At 45.6% G+C, this 17,015-nt stretch overlaps 1 protein-coding gene across 1 annotated transcript in view; it reads right to left on the minus strand.

Moving 5' to 3' along the window:
• Window positions 1–17,015, minus strand: part of LOC8032095 — a 303,464-nt gene that overhangs the window by 254,897 nt on the left and 31,552 nt on the right. Inside the window, exon 2 of the mRNA XM_029988597.4 lies at window positions 3,284–3,338. The gene's annotated coding sequence lies outside the window, so the exon portion shown is untranslated. The remainder of the gene's footprint in view (window positions 1–3,283; window positions 3,339–17,015) is intronic.

Below are 17,015 nucleotides of genomic sequence, written 5' to 3' on the forward strand. Positions count from 1 at the left end.
CATTGAAGAAGGCTAGGCTTAATATGATGCTTAGTGTTAGTTGTAGTAAAGCAGTAATTTGAACTAGTTGGTACTTCAACATGATAAACAGCGCACAGAGCACGAAGGAAGGAAAAAGGACAGGTAGAACGAAAGAGCGCTGCCTCCCAAATGATTTATTTTTAAAGAGGAGAAAAAAAAGCCATAGAAATGGGCCCCACGTGATAGCTGGTAAGAAAAGTAAGAGTTAATGCATGGAAGTAACGCTAGAATAGAACAATTATTCCCGAAGTCATTTGACTCCATGACGCGTTCATTGCGTTAAATTCGCAGGAATCTACAAAAATGACGTTGACAACAATGCTGATATAATGACCTCATGAATCCGCACACGCTTGACAGTGCGACATTTGAATTCGATTTGAAGGACCACTTTTAAAAGGGGCTGCTTCGCGGACGCTTACTTTAAGGGTTCAAATACCGACCAAACGTTTCCGTAATCCGAATAACGGTTATTTTGCCGCATAACTGAGACTTCAGTTCCACGGTGAACATCTCTATGTTCTCTCAAGGGAGTCCTTAATCTTTTACAGGGTGCCCCTTTTTCCTTGGCCGTTCTTGACGCCGAGCTTAAATATACGGGCAAAAATTAAGGGAGAAGAGGATACGACAGCGCGCGGGGGGACGTGGGAACACCGAGCTCTGGTTCGAATGATTAGAGGGTAGTATGTGGAGTACAAACGCGCTCGAACACCTAACATCGGACGCCGGCGTCTGGCGTTTGAGCGAGTTCGAAGTTTGAGTCCACCCACTAATCATTCCAACCAGAGCTCGGTGATCTGACGTATCCGCGCGTTATTCTCTCCCCCTCCCCATCAGTTTCGACCTGCACGAATTCCGATTTCACAACATCTCACTCAAATAACGCGTTGTATCTTAGGAGATTTTACACTGCAAACAAGACCTTAGTGACAACAGCTACAAATGCACCCGCTGATAGTTAATTGTATGAACGACGCAGCAAGATTCGACGTGAAAAAAGTTTTTCCCGACTGAACCACCGGCAGGGCTGACTTGGTACGACCTCTGTGATATTGGACGGCGCCATGAATTCTGCCCCGCAACAAGGAAGTTTGAAACATGCAGTAATTCGAAGATAATTCGGCTGTGTTCTAAACTCAACAGAACACAATAGTAAAAGACCTGCCTAAGGGTCAAGGCCCTCCGAATTCAAAAAGAAGAAGCGGTAGATGATGTCGTCCCCGTGTTCTCATAGCCAGAAAAGAAGGGAACTCGCAACGCCAAGACAACCCCATCTGACAACATATGATGCCACTGCGAGGCGCCACTGACGTAAACAAACTTCTCGTCGTTCGATCACTCATGCTCCGAGATTCCCCCGAAGGGTTAGACCTCGGTCCGCCCGAAATACCCCCCACAATCCCAATCTCCAACCACACCAGCACCCAACAGAAGACCGACGGGTGCGAACGGGGGCGACCAATGGACCACGAAGAACAGAGTTCCAGACTCGGAACAAGCCAAAGAGAGCAAAGAAACCGGGTATCAACGTATGCTCCGCGGGGGCATTCTGTCTACGAGACCGGCCGCCTCGCATGCTTCAGCGGTCCCGAACAAAAAAACGACTCGTCAACTCGGCCTTTGGCAGAAGAAAGAAGAACACACTTTGTAGGTAAGGCGGCAGCGGCGGCGGAGGCGGCGGCAAGATACCAGTGCGCCAGTCACCGACTGACAGCGATCCGCCGGGGGAAGAAGACAGGGTGCTCCGGATGGCTCGCGAACTGGATAGATGGAGGCCGGCTTCTGCTAGGATCGATGAAGCGAAGCATCCATGGTGAAATGCCTCTGGGCGTCTCGCAGCGGATCCGTCGCTGTCTTCTTCTGCTTGTTGTTGGGGGTTGTGGCGAGGGCACGCGGGCGAATTAGCGTGTCCAATGGGACTTCTCGGCGGCTTTGCCGGAAGGGTGATGCGAAGGATTTTGGTGGAGGGGAAAAGGAGGCAGAAAGAGGGACAGGACCGGGTCATCAGACTGAAGGGGGCGCCGATGGATCAAAGGGCGATAAACCAGGGCATTCGGGCCCCCAAGTTCAACGGCTACCATGGACATGCAGTGGTTGTTTCTGCGGGGTATTCGAGGACCGGCTTCTTCAAGACGTTCTGAAGGATTCTTCAGTAGAGTATAAAGTAAATGCGAGTGTGTGGAACACACAGATTACCCGGTGACACGTCTCATGCAACCTTCCAAATTATGACATCGCCCCAATCATTACGAAAAACGAATTAGTTGTATGAAAAATTACACAATGGAAGTGCCTTAAAGCACTCTGCGGTGTGTCTGCTTTTCAAGTAAAATCTGGTCAGGGCCGTACGATTCGAACCTCGGGTATTAAGGCAGTTTTACCATATAGCGTAGCGCTATGAAACGGCATTGCTACCGGAAGCTCGCGCTGTAACTTCTTCAGCGCACGCCAGTAGCCGTACGGTAGATGCAGCGGCAACGTTCTGCTAAAACAGCCCTTTTCACATGCATACCGCAGTACATTGATGATTATACACGATCGCATTAAGGCCATCCAAGGTCCGCACAAATAAAAACCGCCAGTGTGAGGATAGACCACGATCCTGGGTTTTGCAACCCTAGCTTTCGCTTTCTTTCCATGTACTCCGGCTGTTTCTGTTTTTTTTTTTTTTTATGTGTGTAATTATAGTTGTAAGATTCGGCCAAAAGAACCGGTCATTACGCCTGACACTCACAAACCAACTAGCGACAAACACAATAAAGCAATGTGCGAGGTTTTGTGCACACAAGCATGTTTTCAAGTACAGCTACATTGCACGCACTGTTCCGGTTTGGAACAACGTTCCTGAAGATTTTGTAAACACAGACTCCATCGGCACGTTTACTTCATGCGTATGAATTTTCAACAAAGTCATGTGTTAGAAGAAATTGCATCTTAGCCGTCCACAATCTACGGACTTCCGCCATTCGCTTCATACATTGTTTTAATGTTGCCTTACTAAACAGCCCTCAAGCCTTTTTTTTTTTTTTTACTATACTCGTATTGCGAGTTTCGTGCCGGTTTGATTTAATGGTATTTTTGTGGGTAGTATGTATGCTTTTCTTTTCTGTTATTGCCTTGTTTGTTACCTTTATTACGACACACTGTGTGATCGTAGTTGTCTTTTCCTCTGTGTAAGCGGCCAAAAGGTCAAACAATAAATTAAAAAAAAGATAAAACTGAAAATGAGGTTGAACTAGCAAAACGAGAACGGCGAACTTACCGAATCTACTTGGCACCTCTTAACGGGTCTCCGTCCAGGTTAGGGCCTTGAGGTTCTAAAAATAAAAATGAAAAAGTATAAAACGAATGGCTCACAGTAAAACGAATGAATGCTATAGTTACTGACAATTTTAGAAACGCGCCACACACAAAAAAAAGTCAGACAACCGCACTTTCAAATATTTGGCTTATACGTTTAAAATAAGCACATATCTCATTCATTTTGATATTGAAAAATAAGACTTGCGTTTACTATATTTTGGCGGTGCGATAGGGAAGCTAAGGTACATTTTCTCGGAGAAATTGTGTAGTTGGCCTAGTTTTGAAGATAACTTGTTAAGGTATCTGATGCGTGTCATTCTCATAGATTGGATACAGTGTTTGCGGGTGGATTGCTTAAGATTGATATATTCTTCGAAAACCCGATGCGTTCCAGATGTCATTTCAGTGACGTTAAAACATTCCAGTGGCTGACAACTCAAGAAAGCCGGGCGTAACGTCTTTTAAGCTTTCAATAACTTCACCAAACTATTAAAAAAAAAAGCTATGAGAACACTTAAGCTTCGGCTTCAAAGGGGCCGCAAAAGGAAAACCTACCGACCTCATTTTAGTTTTACTATATTCATTAAAGCCCAAAGGTGCTGCTTCCTAAGTTTCGCGGTCAACTATTGCGACTGGAATTTACAAACCGCGTTTAAAATTCGTATGTTTTGGAGCTTTTGAAACGATCATACGACACTGTGTGGGAGCCAGAGGCAACAAAACGTCATCATAAGTGATATACAAAGTGCAACGGATATTTAACCTTGTTTAATGTTCAAACAACACATTGTAAAATGATAAAAACAAACAATAATGTACTGACGCTCTTGTAGTATCTACAGGATACTGCATCACCTGATTGCAATTCAGTTTCGGTTTCAATTACATCCGGGTCTTCTGCCACCTGGTAACCATAGCGACGGTGGCTCTGTCGGCTGTTCGGTTGCTTGTCGTTTCTCGGATACACATCCTCTGTTCACAGAAGGTTTTGGTTGTGGTTCGTGTTTATCGCCGTTCGCGTCTGTTCTGTGCGCGTGTCAGCACCCGCCATGCCAACCACATGCTACTGCGAGATGATTATTCAAGTGCGGCAAAGCCTCGGCCAAGATTTTCGGAAGAGGCTAGTGTTTGATCTTACAGACAGGATTTAGTCCAATTTCAAGGTGTTTGTATTGATAGTCGTTATTGGCACAGACCATCTCTAATAGCTTCCTGTCGTAACGCCTTGTTTATTTCTTACCCTATGTCGTCTTTTATCAAAGCTCAACAGCACAGTGTCGGTGAAGTCCCACTGACCGTTCTTTTTCCTCACCAGCACGATGGGCGTTGCCGATTAACAATGTGTAACTGGCAGCAGGGGTTCTGGAAACACCAAAGCTGAGATTAAATATTCTCTTGTGCGTGTATGTAGGACATCTTGCGCTGAGAATCTTGGCCTTGCATGTCCCTAAAAGGAGCTCGTTTCAGCGCGGGTGATCCTCATACATGGCTCGTACCGCATGTACACTGCCCACCACGTATATATGAAAGACACAAACTGTGTCTATCATGGTGACGGCCGAGCAAGGGTTTCGTGACGTTGCACTCAACGGTCCATTTGGAACTGCTACGTGAATAAGCCAATGTTAAACTTCCTTTAGGATGGTGATGCCATAAGAAAACAAGCAATTCGTGTGTTCTGTATACGTTTGATGAGTACTGTATCTGGTAGTTTAAAAGCATACCTTATTTGCATCAATCCTAGTGCAAGGACCTTTCCTGAAACCAGATACTGCATGCCTACTTCCCAATGCTGCAGATATAGATGGGACGTAGAGAAAAAATATTTTAATAATGTTCATCTCTAAACTTTTTGTTTACCTGAGCTTTGCAAGCCCAGAAAGGAATCTTCAGTCACCTTTACTGTGGTTTTTATGTTCAGGTAACTGCTTTAGGTTTCTTACTGGTCCAAATAGTAGCTATATAATAGTCTAAATATAAACAGCTCCTAGCGCGATTTTGTAACATAAAAGGATATGTCCTCATAAAGAGCAACCTCAAAAAATGTGTTCAACTTCTGATTTTATTCTGTACGACGTTCAGCTGTGTAAGAAATTAAAACTTCACACCTACAGCGATTAATGCGACTCCCTCGTGCCGATTTCTACTGACACAAATCGTTTGTGTTTTCAAGTGGCTAATAAACACATGGATCTGTGAGCAATGAATCATTAATTTGTAAATTAGTGATAGATAGATAGGTGCTTGTTTCGGCTCATAAAAGCCGCGGCGCCGCAGAAAGGCAACCCATACCGAGAAAGCCCGCGGCGCCCCGTCCAACGATGAAGAGATGATATTCTACAGATTAATACAAAAATGGTGATGATGGTTTAAATGGAGCTTGTGGACGAGAGTGAGGGGTTGATGTTGTGGTTGAAGAGGGTGAAAATCTTTAGGCCTAGCAGCGGTCTTTGCGACGGTGGTCTTCACGGGACCGCCGTGGGCTGCGGAGTCTGACCGGTCTCGAGCGCCTGGTGAGGGCTCTCTGTTTACCCGGCTTGAAGACGAGTCGCCCGGATTTTCGGCAACGCAGGGTGTCCAAGACATCTGTGGTGGGGCTCCAGGGGTTGGTACCGGTGTTGGCCGGGCGGCGGTCTTCGCGAGAGCGGGCCCTGAAGTCCCCCAACTTGTGTCGAGCTTGTAGCCGAGCAGCCCGAGCACCCTGTCGATCGAAGACATGGTGTGTGCCACTGGTCCGGCTGGCCCTCTGACCATGGAAGAAAACAGGTTCGACGCCCAGCTGGCTCCATCTTCTTTCGTCTTTGGGCAATTGTCCTACAAAGTCGAGAGCCCGCACAAGCCGCGCCTTTGCCTTCGATGTCGTCACCGCTGCTCTCGTTGTCGGATGACCAACGGTCTCTTGTTTGACGTAATGGGGTGTTGGCGTGCGGCTCGAAACCCAGAAGCCGACCGCTCTGTAAAGGCTGAATTCCATGGAGCGAATCATGCGACGAATAAGTAACGAACATCGCCCACAGCGCAGCACGCTCGCTTTGCGCGCGACATAGCAGCCACTGGGCCGATTCCATGCGCCGAGCAAACGCCGCCGGGCTAAATTCGCCGATTATTCGCAGCATATTTGTCCCATGGAGTTCAGCCTTTACAATTATATGAGCACTATATCAGATGTCAGACGTCGTCCGGACCGTGTTCCAAAATTTACTTAATCTTACTCCAGGGTAAGGGTTTTGTAACCCTGGTGTTCTAAAACCTAGCCGCGTCCAGCGTTTTCCAATCTGTGTTGTCTCGTGACACGACCCGCCGGAGTAACTCGGATTCATTTCGGTATAGACGCTTTCAGCGCGCGCCAGATTGAGCCGCCATAGCCGACCTCCCTTTGTCTTACCGAGATGCCGAGACACTGAAGCGGGCGTTGACGAGTCTCCACAGAGGCCTATGCTGGGGAGAAGGTCACAGTAACACCTAAAATGTCGAATACCTGTCCTGCTGGGGTAATGATAAAGTTGAGCGAACGGAATAAGAGGGAACAGAAACTGAAGGTCGGTTATGGCGGCGTTCATGCACAGCTGCCTAAAAGCGTCTATAAGATTTAGAACACAGCCCCGTTGAACTGCGTGCGTGTCGTCATTACGGCGCGCGCTGTTAAAGGGGTATCTTGCGCTCTGGCTGCGCCCATTGAGGCTTACGTCACCATCTTGCGAAGACAACAGAAATTTCCTGTTGGTTACTTATCTTGACGTGTTTATAAAACTGAGAGAAAAGCTCCCCGAAAAACTGAAATCATAGTTTTTACGCTAAAAATGAATCCGGACGATCAAAAGAATGAACGTGGGTTATGTAATAAAGGACAAGGACTCCAAATCGACATATAGCTCAGAATTTCGAAAAAAAGTTTCAGGACCTCTTTAGGAGTGGAATGCGAGTGCGTTATCGGGCCCCGTACGCATTGCCTTCTCATTCGCTAAATTTCTAATTTTAGATAAATTTCTTAACTTCACTACACAAAAATATTACTTAAATTTACTCTTCACTTCTACCATACCAAGTGAAGCCGTAACATCCTACATGTATCTTGGCATTAACTTCAAATATAACTTGTCATGGGAGCCTCATATACACCACATATCTGCGAAAGCAAGCAGAAGTTTGGGATGTTTTAAAGCGCCATCTCTATAATGCTACGCAAGAAACAAAACCCATCGCATATAATTATCTCATTCGTCCTCAACTCGAGTACGCATCCATTGTCTGGAATCCCCATTATTTGTATCTAGAAGAAAAACTGGAAGCTGTATAGAACCGGGCTACGCGTTTTATTCTCCACAATTATCAGCCCACAAGTGTTACCGCAATCAAAGCTAAATTTAACATCCCTCTTTCAAAGCACGGAAGAAAAGTATCACGTCTTACCATCCTGCACAAAATGTGTTATGATCTTCCTTTAAAAACAATATGATTACTGCCCATCGACCACTCACATGTCCCCCGCACCGACCATCCACTCAAAATTCAACTGACTACACCTAGGACTAACCTATTCAAATTTTCTCCCTTACAATTGGCCGTTACTGACTAGGAACAACCTTTTGGAACCTATTGTGAGCATCCCAGAATCTAATAACTTCAGATCTGCCATCTCTCGTCAACATCTATCGTTCTGTTTACACGTGTTCTCAAACAGACCCAAACATTCTAGTCTTTTTTGTTTGTTGCGTTACTTCGATTGTTTAGATCCCCCTCCGCCCCGTTATGTAAAGCCCTTTGTCGGAATTTAAGGGTAAAATAAATTAAATTAAATTAAATCCACCAAGCAAGCCTGTCTTGTGTGGCCTACTCAGGGGAGGGTCTGGCTCGCAACTCGGTCGGGGGCTCGAATCCCGCCTAAAACTCTTTAAATTTTTCTATGAGGCAAATGAATTACTTTATAAAAAGAAATCATTTGAGACATGCGGCGGCGACCTTTAGGTCCGTTTCACGTGAGCGTTGTGGGTTGTTTGAAGTCATGACGTCATGAGCCTATCGACCGATCAGGAGTTTTCCGTCACGCCACCGACGCCGGCTTTTCTGCGACACCAGCTCCTTGACGTTAAAAATTCGCTCTACCACAACTTGCACAAATTTGACTTGCGCAAGGCACTAATGCGTATAACAAACCTCTCCGCAAATTGCAGTAGTTTGCCGGCCTCCTACATCAATTTCTTTCATCTCGCTTTTCTTTTTTTTTTTTTGCCGTTAAAACAATTATTTTGGACCTTGCGTTAGCGAGACGAAACTCAATTAACCCGTGAAAAATTAGAATTTGGTGCCGGAATGCACTTTCGACGCGCGCATTTGCATACTAAGTAGCCCGGGTTCAATCACGAGGCATCGTCATGTTGCAACGCCAAGCTCAAATTGAATTTTAGCCTCCGTCACGGCATGGTAAGAAGGAAAGCTTTATTTCCTCCGTTGCGAGACCCTAATTTTCTGTGGAGAAAGCAGAGAGGCCGTCCGCCATGGATCATTTGTTTCCCTTAAGACGGGGACGCGTTCACGTTCGTCTGTACGAATTATACAACCAGAAGAGAATGCGAGCGGGATAACAAACATCCAAAACAAAACAAAAGAAGAGTCACCCTCGCATAAGCCCTTAGCGTCTTCTAGAGCCTGTGAATAAAATAAATATGTTAAGACAAGGATAACTGAATTTATTTCGCCATCGAAGAAAACGGAGCGGCAGCGAAGGAAATTGGGAGAACGGACAAATCCTTCTAGATGTAGTTGGACCGAAAAGAAAGCTAGAAGGCAGATTAGCCAATCGCCGCTCAACTGAGAACGTTCCGCGTCCAAATGAACCAATCAGCTAGGGAAGCCTGCAACACGTCATTGCGAAAACAGAACCAATCAAAGCTCGAGATCGAGACGCGCGGCGCTTTTCCGAGTGCCTATCACCGGGAGATGGGAACGGCGAATTTTTCTATATCTGAAGTTGAACTGAAGGCAAGGCAATGAGGCAGCTTAGAGAATCAGTAGCTACAGCAAACAACGTTCCACGACCAGCTCAACCAATCAACTGGTGAGCACGGAACACGGTTTGTGCGGCGGCCGAACCAATCACTCTTTCAGAACGACTCATGATGTGGCGCTTTCGCAAGCGAGTGGCTTCGGACGAGCTTTCGGCGGACTCCATCTTGCGCGATACAGTACCAACCTACATTGCAACACACCGTTCATTTTCTATTTTCTTTTATCGTTTGCCTCTTTAGGATGCATACCCTTATTACGCTGGCAATGGAACGTATTATTGAAGCGTCGAACGTGGGATAGATGGCGCAACGATAGCTGAACGAAGCTAACAATAAAGCGACTCTGCGAAGGAACATTATTTCAACCCCGAATCGATAGGAAAAGTCGACTTCGCCGTCTGACGGTCCTGGGCTTTCTTTTGTGCGCTTCCACCGCGCTTCCTTTCCCAATTTCTTTGCGATCGCTCCGACTCCGAGGCGCGAAAAGTAAAAAAGGGTAATGATGAAGAGTGAGTCTGTTCGAAAGGATCCTTCCCCTCTGTATGCTTATTTCCCCGTAAAAATAAGAGGAGGAGGGGGGGGGGGGCGTTTTGGAAACGCGAACGAGCCTGTCAATGTGCTCACTTACGTGTAAAGGCAGGCCTGTCTGTGCGTTTGAATGCGTATACATTTCATTTCGCTTACGCGCGCACGTACTAGATGTGCACGTGTGGACTTTAGTCGTAGGAATTTCTAGGTGCGTTTCAATCTGTTGCGTCATAACTCGGAACGCGGTCGAAGTCCAAAAAACGCGCGAACGCGATTTTTTTTTTTTTTTTTTTTTTTAGCTACATTAACTAAATACAAATTTTGCATCCCCAGCATTTACCTTTTCCGGATTGCTATTTACTATTGCGAAATTCAGAGTAGTCATTGCGAAAACGGCCAATGAAATTGACGCCAGGACCAACATTCAAACATGCCCGCGCTTTTTCAGAGCTATGACGTCAATGACAGGCGGGCTTGCATATCGAGCATGCCGTCTAAAAGAAAAAGAAATGGACCATACCGAGCATTTAATTCGTGCTGCTGCACGGGTGTTGGAGCGAGAATCCAAAACATTCGTTTGACACGACAAAACTGCTTGTGATCAGCTGGGAACAAATTGCACAGTCCAAAGAGTGAACCCCTGCCTGCCGCTGGAGTCACTTTTTCATTGTTGCCAGTAGAAACTTTCCGTTTAAAAAAAACACGACGAGGACCGAAGTCGTAAATTTAATAATTTCACGAAAAATTTATTATTTTGATCTAATATTTGGGTAACTATTTCAGCGATGTTTGTGTGTGCGTGTATGTATGTACCAAATTTTTGGACCAATCGGGTGACTATAAAGAAAACGTTCGCCGGAGTACCCGTTTCAAACCATACAGCGATGTCTCCTTAAAGGGATACTACAACGAAATTTCGGCGCTCATTTTTGGTCAATATGTGTTCAAAAGAGCAGTATCACATGGAACATACCAATATCTTGTTAAAAAAGTCTCGAAAAGGAATTTTAAAACGAATTAAACGATTAGCAAAGAGCACCTGGTGGATGTCGCTAACGCCTCGTTTGTAATGCTCGTCTAGGAACCTTGACAGCTAGTGACGGAGGTTGTCTTGTCTCCGGCCACGACGAGAGAAGGGGGGAAGGAGGAATTCCCCTCTTCCCGAGAATCCCTTTTGTGTGGCGCAGAAGTCGCTATTGTCCCCCTAGAAGATTATAGAAGATTAACCCGTCACTCAAAATTCGTACAAAAGCAGCCGCTTCGGTGGCTGGAACGACTAGGCCATCCTCTCGACGTCAGCCTCGCCGTAGCTTTGCTCGTCTTGAGACGACCTACGTCACGATTGCGTTGGATGTCACGTGCTCTAAGCTGGGCCTTCTCCGAGCGCTTGCCAGAGTGGGCCGTTTATAACGAAAAATACAGCCACCAGGACCAAAATACAAACGTGCGATTCTCATTTACGGATATTGTGGATCATATTCAACCTATTTTTGAACACGACGGGAATTTTTCAAATTTCGTTGAAGTATCCCTTTAAAGGAGTGATGCAACAATTTTTGTACTTTGCGCAAATACCGCTTAGAGCAAATCCCTGACGTTAATGACCTATGAAACACGCATTCGTTTTTCACCCCACGCAATAGAAGTCCCCCCAAAAAAAATTAAAGAAAAACGAGCAGCGTTCACCCCCTCAACTCGCAGCCAGAACAAGCGGCCACGTGATCTGGAGCCTATTATATGCCGCCAATGCTGACCATAGCCACGCGCTGGGGTTGGCAAAGCACAGGACACGCGCTGAGTTCCAGACATTGTTATGGCTCGGCTGTTGTCGTCGTTGCAGCGATTGTACACGGGTCACAACCCGAATGCTTCTCGAGCTAGCAATTATCACGAGCCCAAGTCGAGTGCCCACGCAATGCTCGGGTCCAATCTATGAACCGCATTCAAATATCGTCACTTGGGTGTACTGCGATCCCCACGTTACGTAATCAAATTTTGCAAAGGAGAGATTGAATGAAAATGACCTCTTTTGTCCTTGAAATTACACCGCAACAAAGGAGTTTCTTGGCCAGTGGCGTTGCGTGTGAGTATCCTTGAGTCCCAGGTGTGCCAGTAAGCTCGTGTCAAGTGAAAAACATTCCAATTGAATATCGTTGCACCGGTCCTTTAATATAGACACCTCCCCCTCCCCCACAAAAAAGCGCCATTAGTGTGAGTTGCCCATAATGTGAGTTGGCCATAATAACGTCTGCAAAATGCACGTAGGTACGCAGTCCAGGTATCGATATCAACGGAGTCAGTTTTAAAGAAGCGTGATGTACGCGAAGTTATTGACAGGTTAAGAAATAGGGGGCGTTGCCAGTCCTGAGCTTATCATTACGGCTCCCAGCCAATAAAATCGCAGCAAATTAAGTTGATAAAAACACCGAAGTACGATTCACGAAGCCAGACGTGTTAACGCAATACGCCTCGCACCGCGTTTTTTTTTTTTTTAAGCTGCGCATAACCCTAAAAGTGCACAGTCGCACTTATCTGGAAATAACACACGCACGGTAATACGATAAACACCGCGGCGAACTACTTTCGGCGCTGTTTGAATGGCCCGCCAACGATTCATAGCGATTGCTTTACAGCCGCAGTTCGTCTGAAGACATGGAGTCACGTTCAGCCCCAGACTTGAGGTCTTGCGCCCAAAACACAGGGACAAAATTAAGAGGCAAGACAGGAAAAAACACAAGCAAAATCAACGCAAAAAAGCTAAAAAAAAAAAGAACCTAAGAGGTAATGCGGGACAACGTCTTGTCCCGTGTTGCTTCTTATTTTTTGTCCCTGTGTTTTTTGTTTTGTTTGTTTGTCGTGGAACTTTAGTATGAATCAGAGCCGACTGTAGCCCAGCTTGCAGTCTTCAAAACATATTGTGTGCAAGCCTTTTGACGTGAAACCTCAGTATGAATCGGAGCCAACTGTAGCCCTGCTTGCAGTCTTAAAAAAATACCGTGTGCAAGCCTTCATCTACCAACTTTCTACCCCCATTGCCTTAAAACTAGAGATAGAAAAAAGAAAACCTTCAGCATCTCCACTTTGGTGAAGAAGGAAGACCAGCGAAGCTGTACAGTGGTGGAAATGAAGTAATGACCGTCCGCAAGTCGGCAAGCCAGAGTCGAAAGGCTGGAAAGGTCGCCGCGATCTATGAGCGACGGCGGCAAGCAGACAACCACCAAACACAACACTCTGGACAGCTACCGCCATCTATGAGCGACGGCGGCAACCAGAGTGTTGTGTCGACATTTCTGTGTGGGCGGACACGATCCTGGGGAAACAAGCTCTTAACAACTCCGCTGCAAAAAAAAAAAAAAAACAACTTTAGAAAGAATATTTTAATTTTGGTGACATGCTATACCAGCGACAGTGAGTAAGGTTTCTTTCGAGCCAACGTGCGAGAGCTCGTCGTAGATCGATCGAAGAAACCTTATAATGAACTAACTCCTCCTCGCCAATCTCGCGACTAGATATTGTGATGACGCTCGCGGTGTAGACGCACACAGTTCCTTCCTTCACGGAGATCTCCGCACAAAGGTTGAATGGAAGGACCGACGACGCGCCGGGCGAGTCGCATCCGCAGCGTCGCCCGGAGTGCACATGTGCCTCGCGTGGCAGTATTTCCTCGCCAACGATCTCATTCTGCCGAAACCCGGAACCCTAGGATTCCAATATCAAGGCAGGTTCGGTTCTTTTTTTTTTTTTTTTTATGTTTTGTTTTTTGCTGACGCTCTCCGGTATTGATCCCTCTTTTTCTTTCTTTTTTTTCCCCTGCTGTCAGGTCTTTTCCTGCTCGTTCGTCCCGATATTCTCCCAACTTTCTCTTCTCGTTGGTGCGAGAGACCAACGTCGAGGTCCAACCTTGGCTGTCAAACTTTTGATCGGTCGGTGGCACGCCGCGGAAGTGAAATTAAAAGGTAAATACAAAATGGATGGCAGTTCCGAAGAAAAAGAAGGGGGGGGGGGGGGGGGGTAGTGTGCAACCAAAATCATTCCTTCGGCAAAGTGAGAAATAGAGATAAAGGAGGACGAGGCAAAGACTGGAAACTTTAATAGACGCCATTTGTTCGGACTGCCGTAATCTTCATTGTGTGCGAAGTACAAACAAAACAAACATAAAACATACACGCTTTAGGAATTTGAGTTTTCTACTATTCCGGAACCTACATGGGAGAGACGATCGCGCTGCGCAGAGGGAGTCCTTTAGATTGGAGCGAAAAATAATGCGGATTTAAAGCTCCTTTCGAGATGACGCCATAGCATCACGTGACACTGTTAGGTCATCCAGGCTACACTCGCGGACACAAAATCTCTTAAAGGGATACTACAACGAAATTTCGGCGCTCATTTTTTGGTCTATATGTGTTCGAAAGAGCAGTATCACATGGAACATACCAATATTTTGTTAAAAAAGTCTCCAAAAGAAATTTTAAAACGAATTAAACGATTAGCAAAGAGCACCTGGTGGATGTCGCTAACGCCTCGTTTGTAATGCTCGTCTAGGAACCTTGACAGCTAGTGACGGAGGTTGTCTCGTCTCCGGCCACGACGAGAGAAGGGGGGAAGGAGGAACTCCCCTCTTCCCGAGAATCCGTTTTGTGTGGCGCAGAAGTCGCTATTGTCCCCCTAGAAGATTATAGAAGATAAGCCCGTCACTCAAAATTCGTACAAAAGCAGCCGCTTCGGTGGCTGGGACGACTAGGCCATCCTCTCGACGTCAGCCTCGCCGTAGCTTTGCTCGTCTTGAGACGACCTACGTCACGATTGCGTCGGATGTCACAAGCTCTAAGCTGGGCCTTCTCCGAGCGCTTGCCAGAGTGGGCCGTTTATAACGAAAAATACAGCCACCAGGATCAAAATACAAACGTGCGATTGTCATTTACGGATATTGTGGATCATATTCAACCTATTTTTGAACACGACGGGAATATTTCAAATTTCGTTGAAGTATCCCTTTAAGGAGCTGGCTCCATAAATGGAGTCCGTATCGTTTCGTCCAAAACACGTTTCGTGGAAACATGTTTCGTGGACAACTTCTCGTTGACACGAGTTTCGTGTGTACACTTTTTGTCGACAGCGTGGCGTTTCATGAAAACGCGTTTTCTGGACACATGCTCCTGCGATGTCTCGTCGACAACATATGTCTTTCTTTTTTAACAGAATCTGGAACGAACACAATGGGGTTGTGCTCAACCAAATGTCAAAACAAAACTTGTGTGTCAATGAGACGAACGCCGGAAGGCTGCACTCCCACCGGTGTTCGAATCCCAACCGCGAAGCGGTTTCGCTTGTTTTCATCGTCAACTGCGAATGAATTTGCACTGCATTTTTAAGCAACCGCATTCGCAACAGTCGTTTTTGCGGACGCGGTTGAGTCGCCAGTGTGGATGCGGCCAAGTGCTTCGATAAAACGTTGCACGTCGACGAAAGGATCTGTCGATGAAACGTCGTTTGACAAACTGATTCCCGCTATGCTATGCACTTAAAATCACACTACACTCGTCACGAGAAAATTTCAGAAACGCGTAGGCGATCATACACTTCAAACTAAAACAACGTAATTTTTTTTCGGCGTCATAAATAAAAAAATTGTTATAAAAAAGAAACGCCTCGATCCGTCCACTTTGGACGGCCAAAAAAATGCAATCTATGTTGTTGTTTCTTTTTTAACCATCAAAGAAGGGCCACCCTTGCAACGCATCCAACTTTCAAAAGCAGCTGGACACCAACAAACAGCGACGCTAGAAACCCAACATCGGTGCGGCGGCCGACTTGGGCCATAATACGACGTCCGTTTCCAACGACGAGAGGTTCGGGGTTTGCTCAACGCGCTGAACCGACGTCGAAAGCAAACTGACGTGAGATTCATTCCAAACCGTCTTCTCCAGAGACGACGACAGACCTCAGATCCTCTGTCCGTCCGGTCAGCGTACACCACTGCGCACCGCAGCGAAACGGAGCAAAGCAAAGACAGAGAAAGGAAAGGATAGAGAGACGCATCCGAAAACGATTTTGATCCCATCAAAAGAAGGTTCAGAGTGGAAAATTGTATTGGGAATGAGGTTTTTCTTGTTTGTTTGCTTGTTTGTCTGTTTTTGGTGGCGGGGAGAGATTGGAGACGGGGATACGTCCGCGCGGACTTTTCCGGAAATCAGAAATGGAAGGAAAAAGACGATTTCGATTCGGTTTATTGACGTTTCCTCGCAGAATCGGCTTCACTTATACGCGTTCGTGTTAATGAAAGCGATTTGTTTTTCTGAGGCTGAGCTAGGTGAAAAGACACCTAGCTGTGTTGACAGTCTTACTGCGCTGGTCGTAGTTGTGGCACAAGCGTTTACATGTCGAGGAGTACTAAATGATTGCTGTAGGAAAATAGAGCTAAAGGAGATACTTTCTTTTTACTTGTTATTTTTTTGGACAGCGCGTTTTAAGCTATCGAGTTTTATAAATGAAATAATAGAACTTTTTCTTTTAGAAAGACGAATTTGTTTATTTTTGCTATGGAGCTATGGAGTTTTATAAATAAAATAGAACTTTATTTTTTTTAGAAAGATGGATTTGTTTATTTTGCGCCAGTCACAACTGAAGCATTGCGGGTCAATTTTGTAAATGATACAACTGGCTTTACAAAACTGTGTTTTCTTGAATTGATACAGCACTAAAAAATGCATCTGCCCGAAAAGGCTTCAGAATTAGTTTTTTAAATTAACTTATTTTCACTTGTCTGGAATTTGTTATTCTAAGAACGCTGAAATTTGTTACTGTAAGAACGCTATGACGCTGAAATAAATGTTATTGTTGTGTTTGTAAGTGCACGGTTTTAGTTTGAAAATGTCACTAGTTACAAAATTAAACGCGTGTTCCGTTTTGTTTTGCTTTTGTTGTTTCCGGGTGACAGGTAACATGTAATTGCTCATCAAATCTTGCATTTCAAGCTGCATGATTGTGTTCTTAATCTCGCTAGTAAGACCAAAAATTCAAAGCAAATACATACATACATTTTTTTTTTCAGGAAACAATGCATTTTCTTAACACGGTGACCGCGCGGCGACCGAGCCGGCAATGCTTGCTTAACCCACATTTAAAGCTCTAAATCATATGTACAATTCATAAGGCCCA

The sequence above is a fragment of the Ixodes scapularis genome, unplaced genomic scaffold (genome assembly GCF_016920785.2).
Source record: "Ixodes scapularis isolate PalLabHiFi unplaced genomic scaffold, ASM1692078v2 PGA_scaffold12__126_contigs__length_90152505, whole genome shotgun sequence".
NCBI classification, from domain to species: domain Eukaryota; kingdom Metazoa; phylum Arthropoda; class Arachnida; order Ixodida; family Ixodidae; genus Ixodes; species Ixodes scapularis.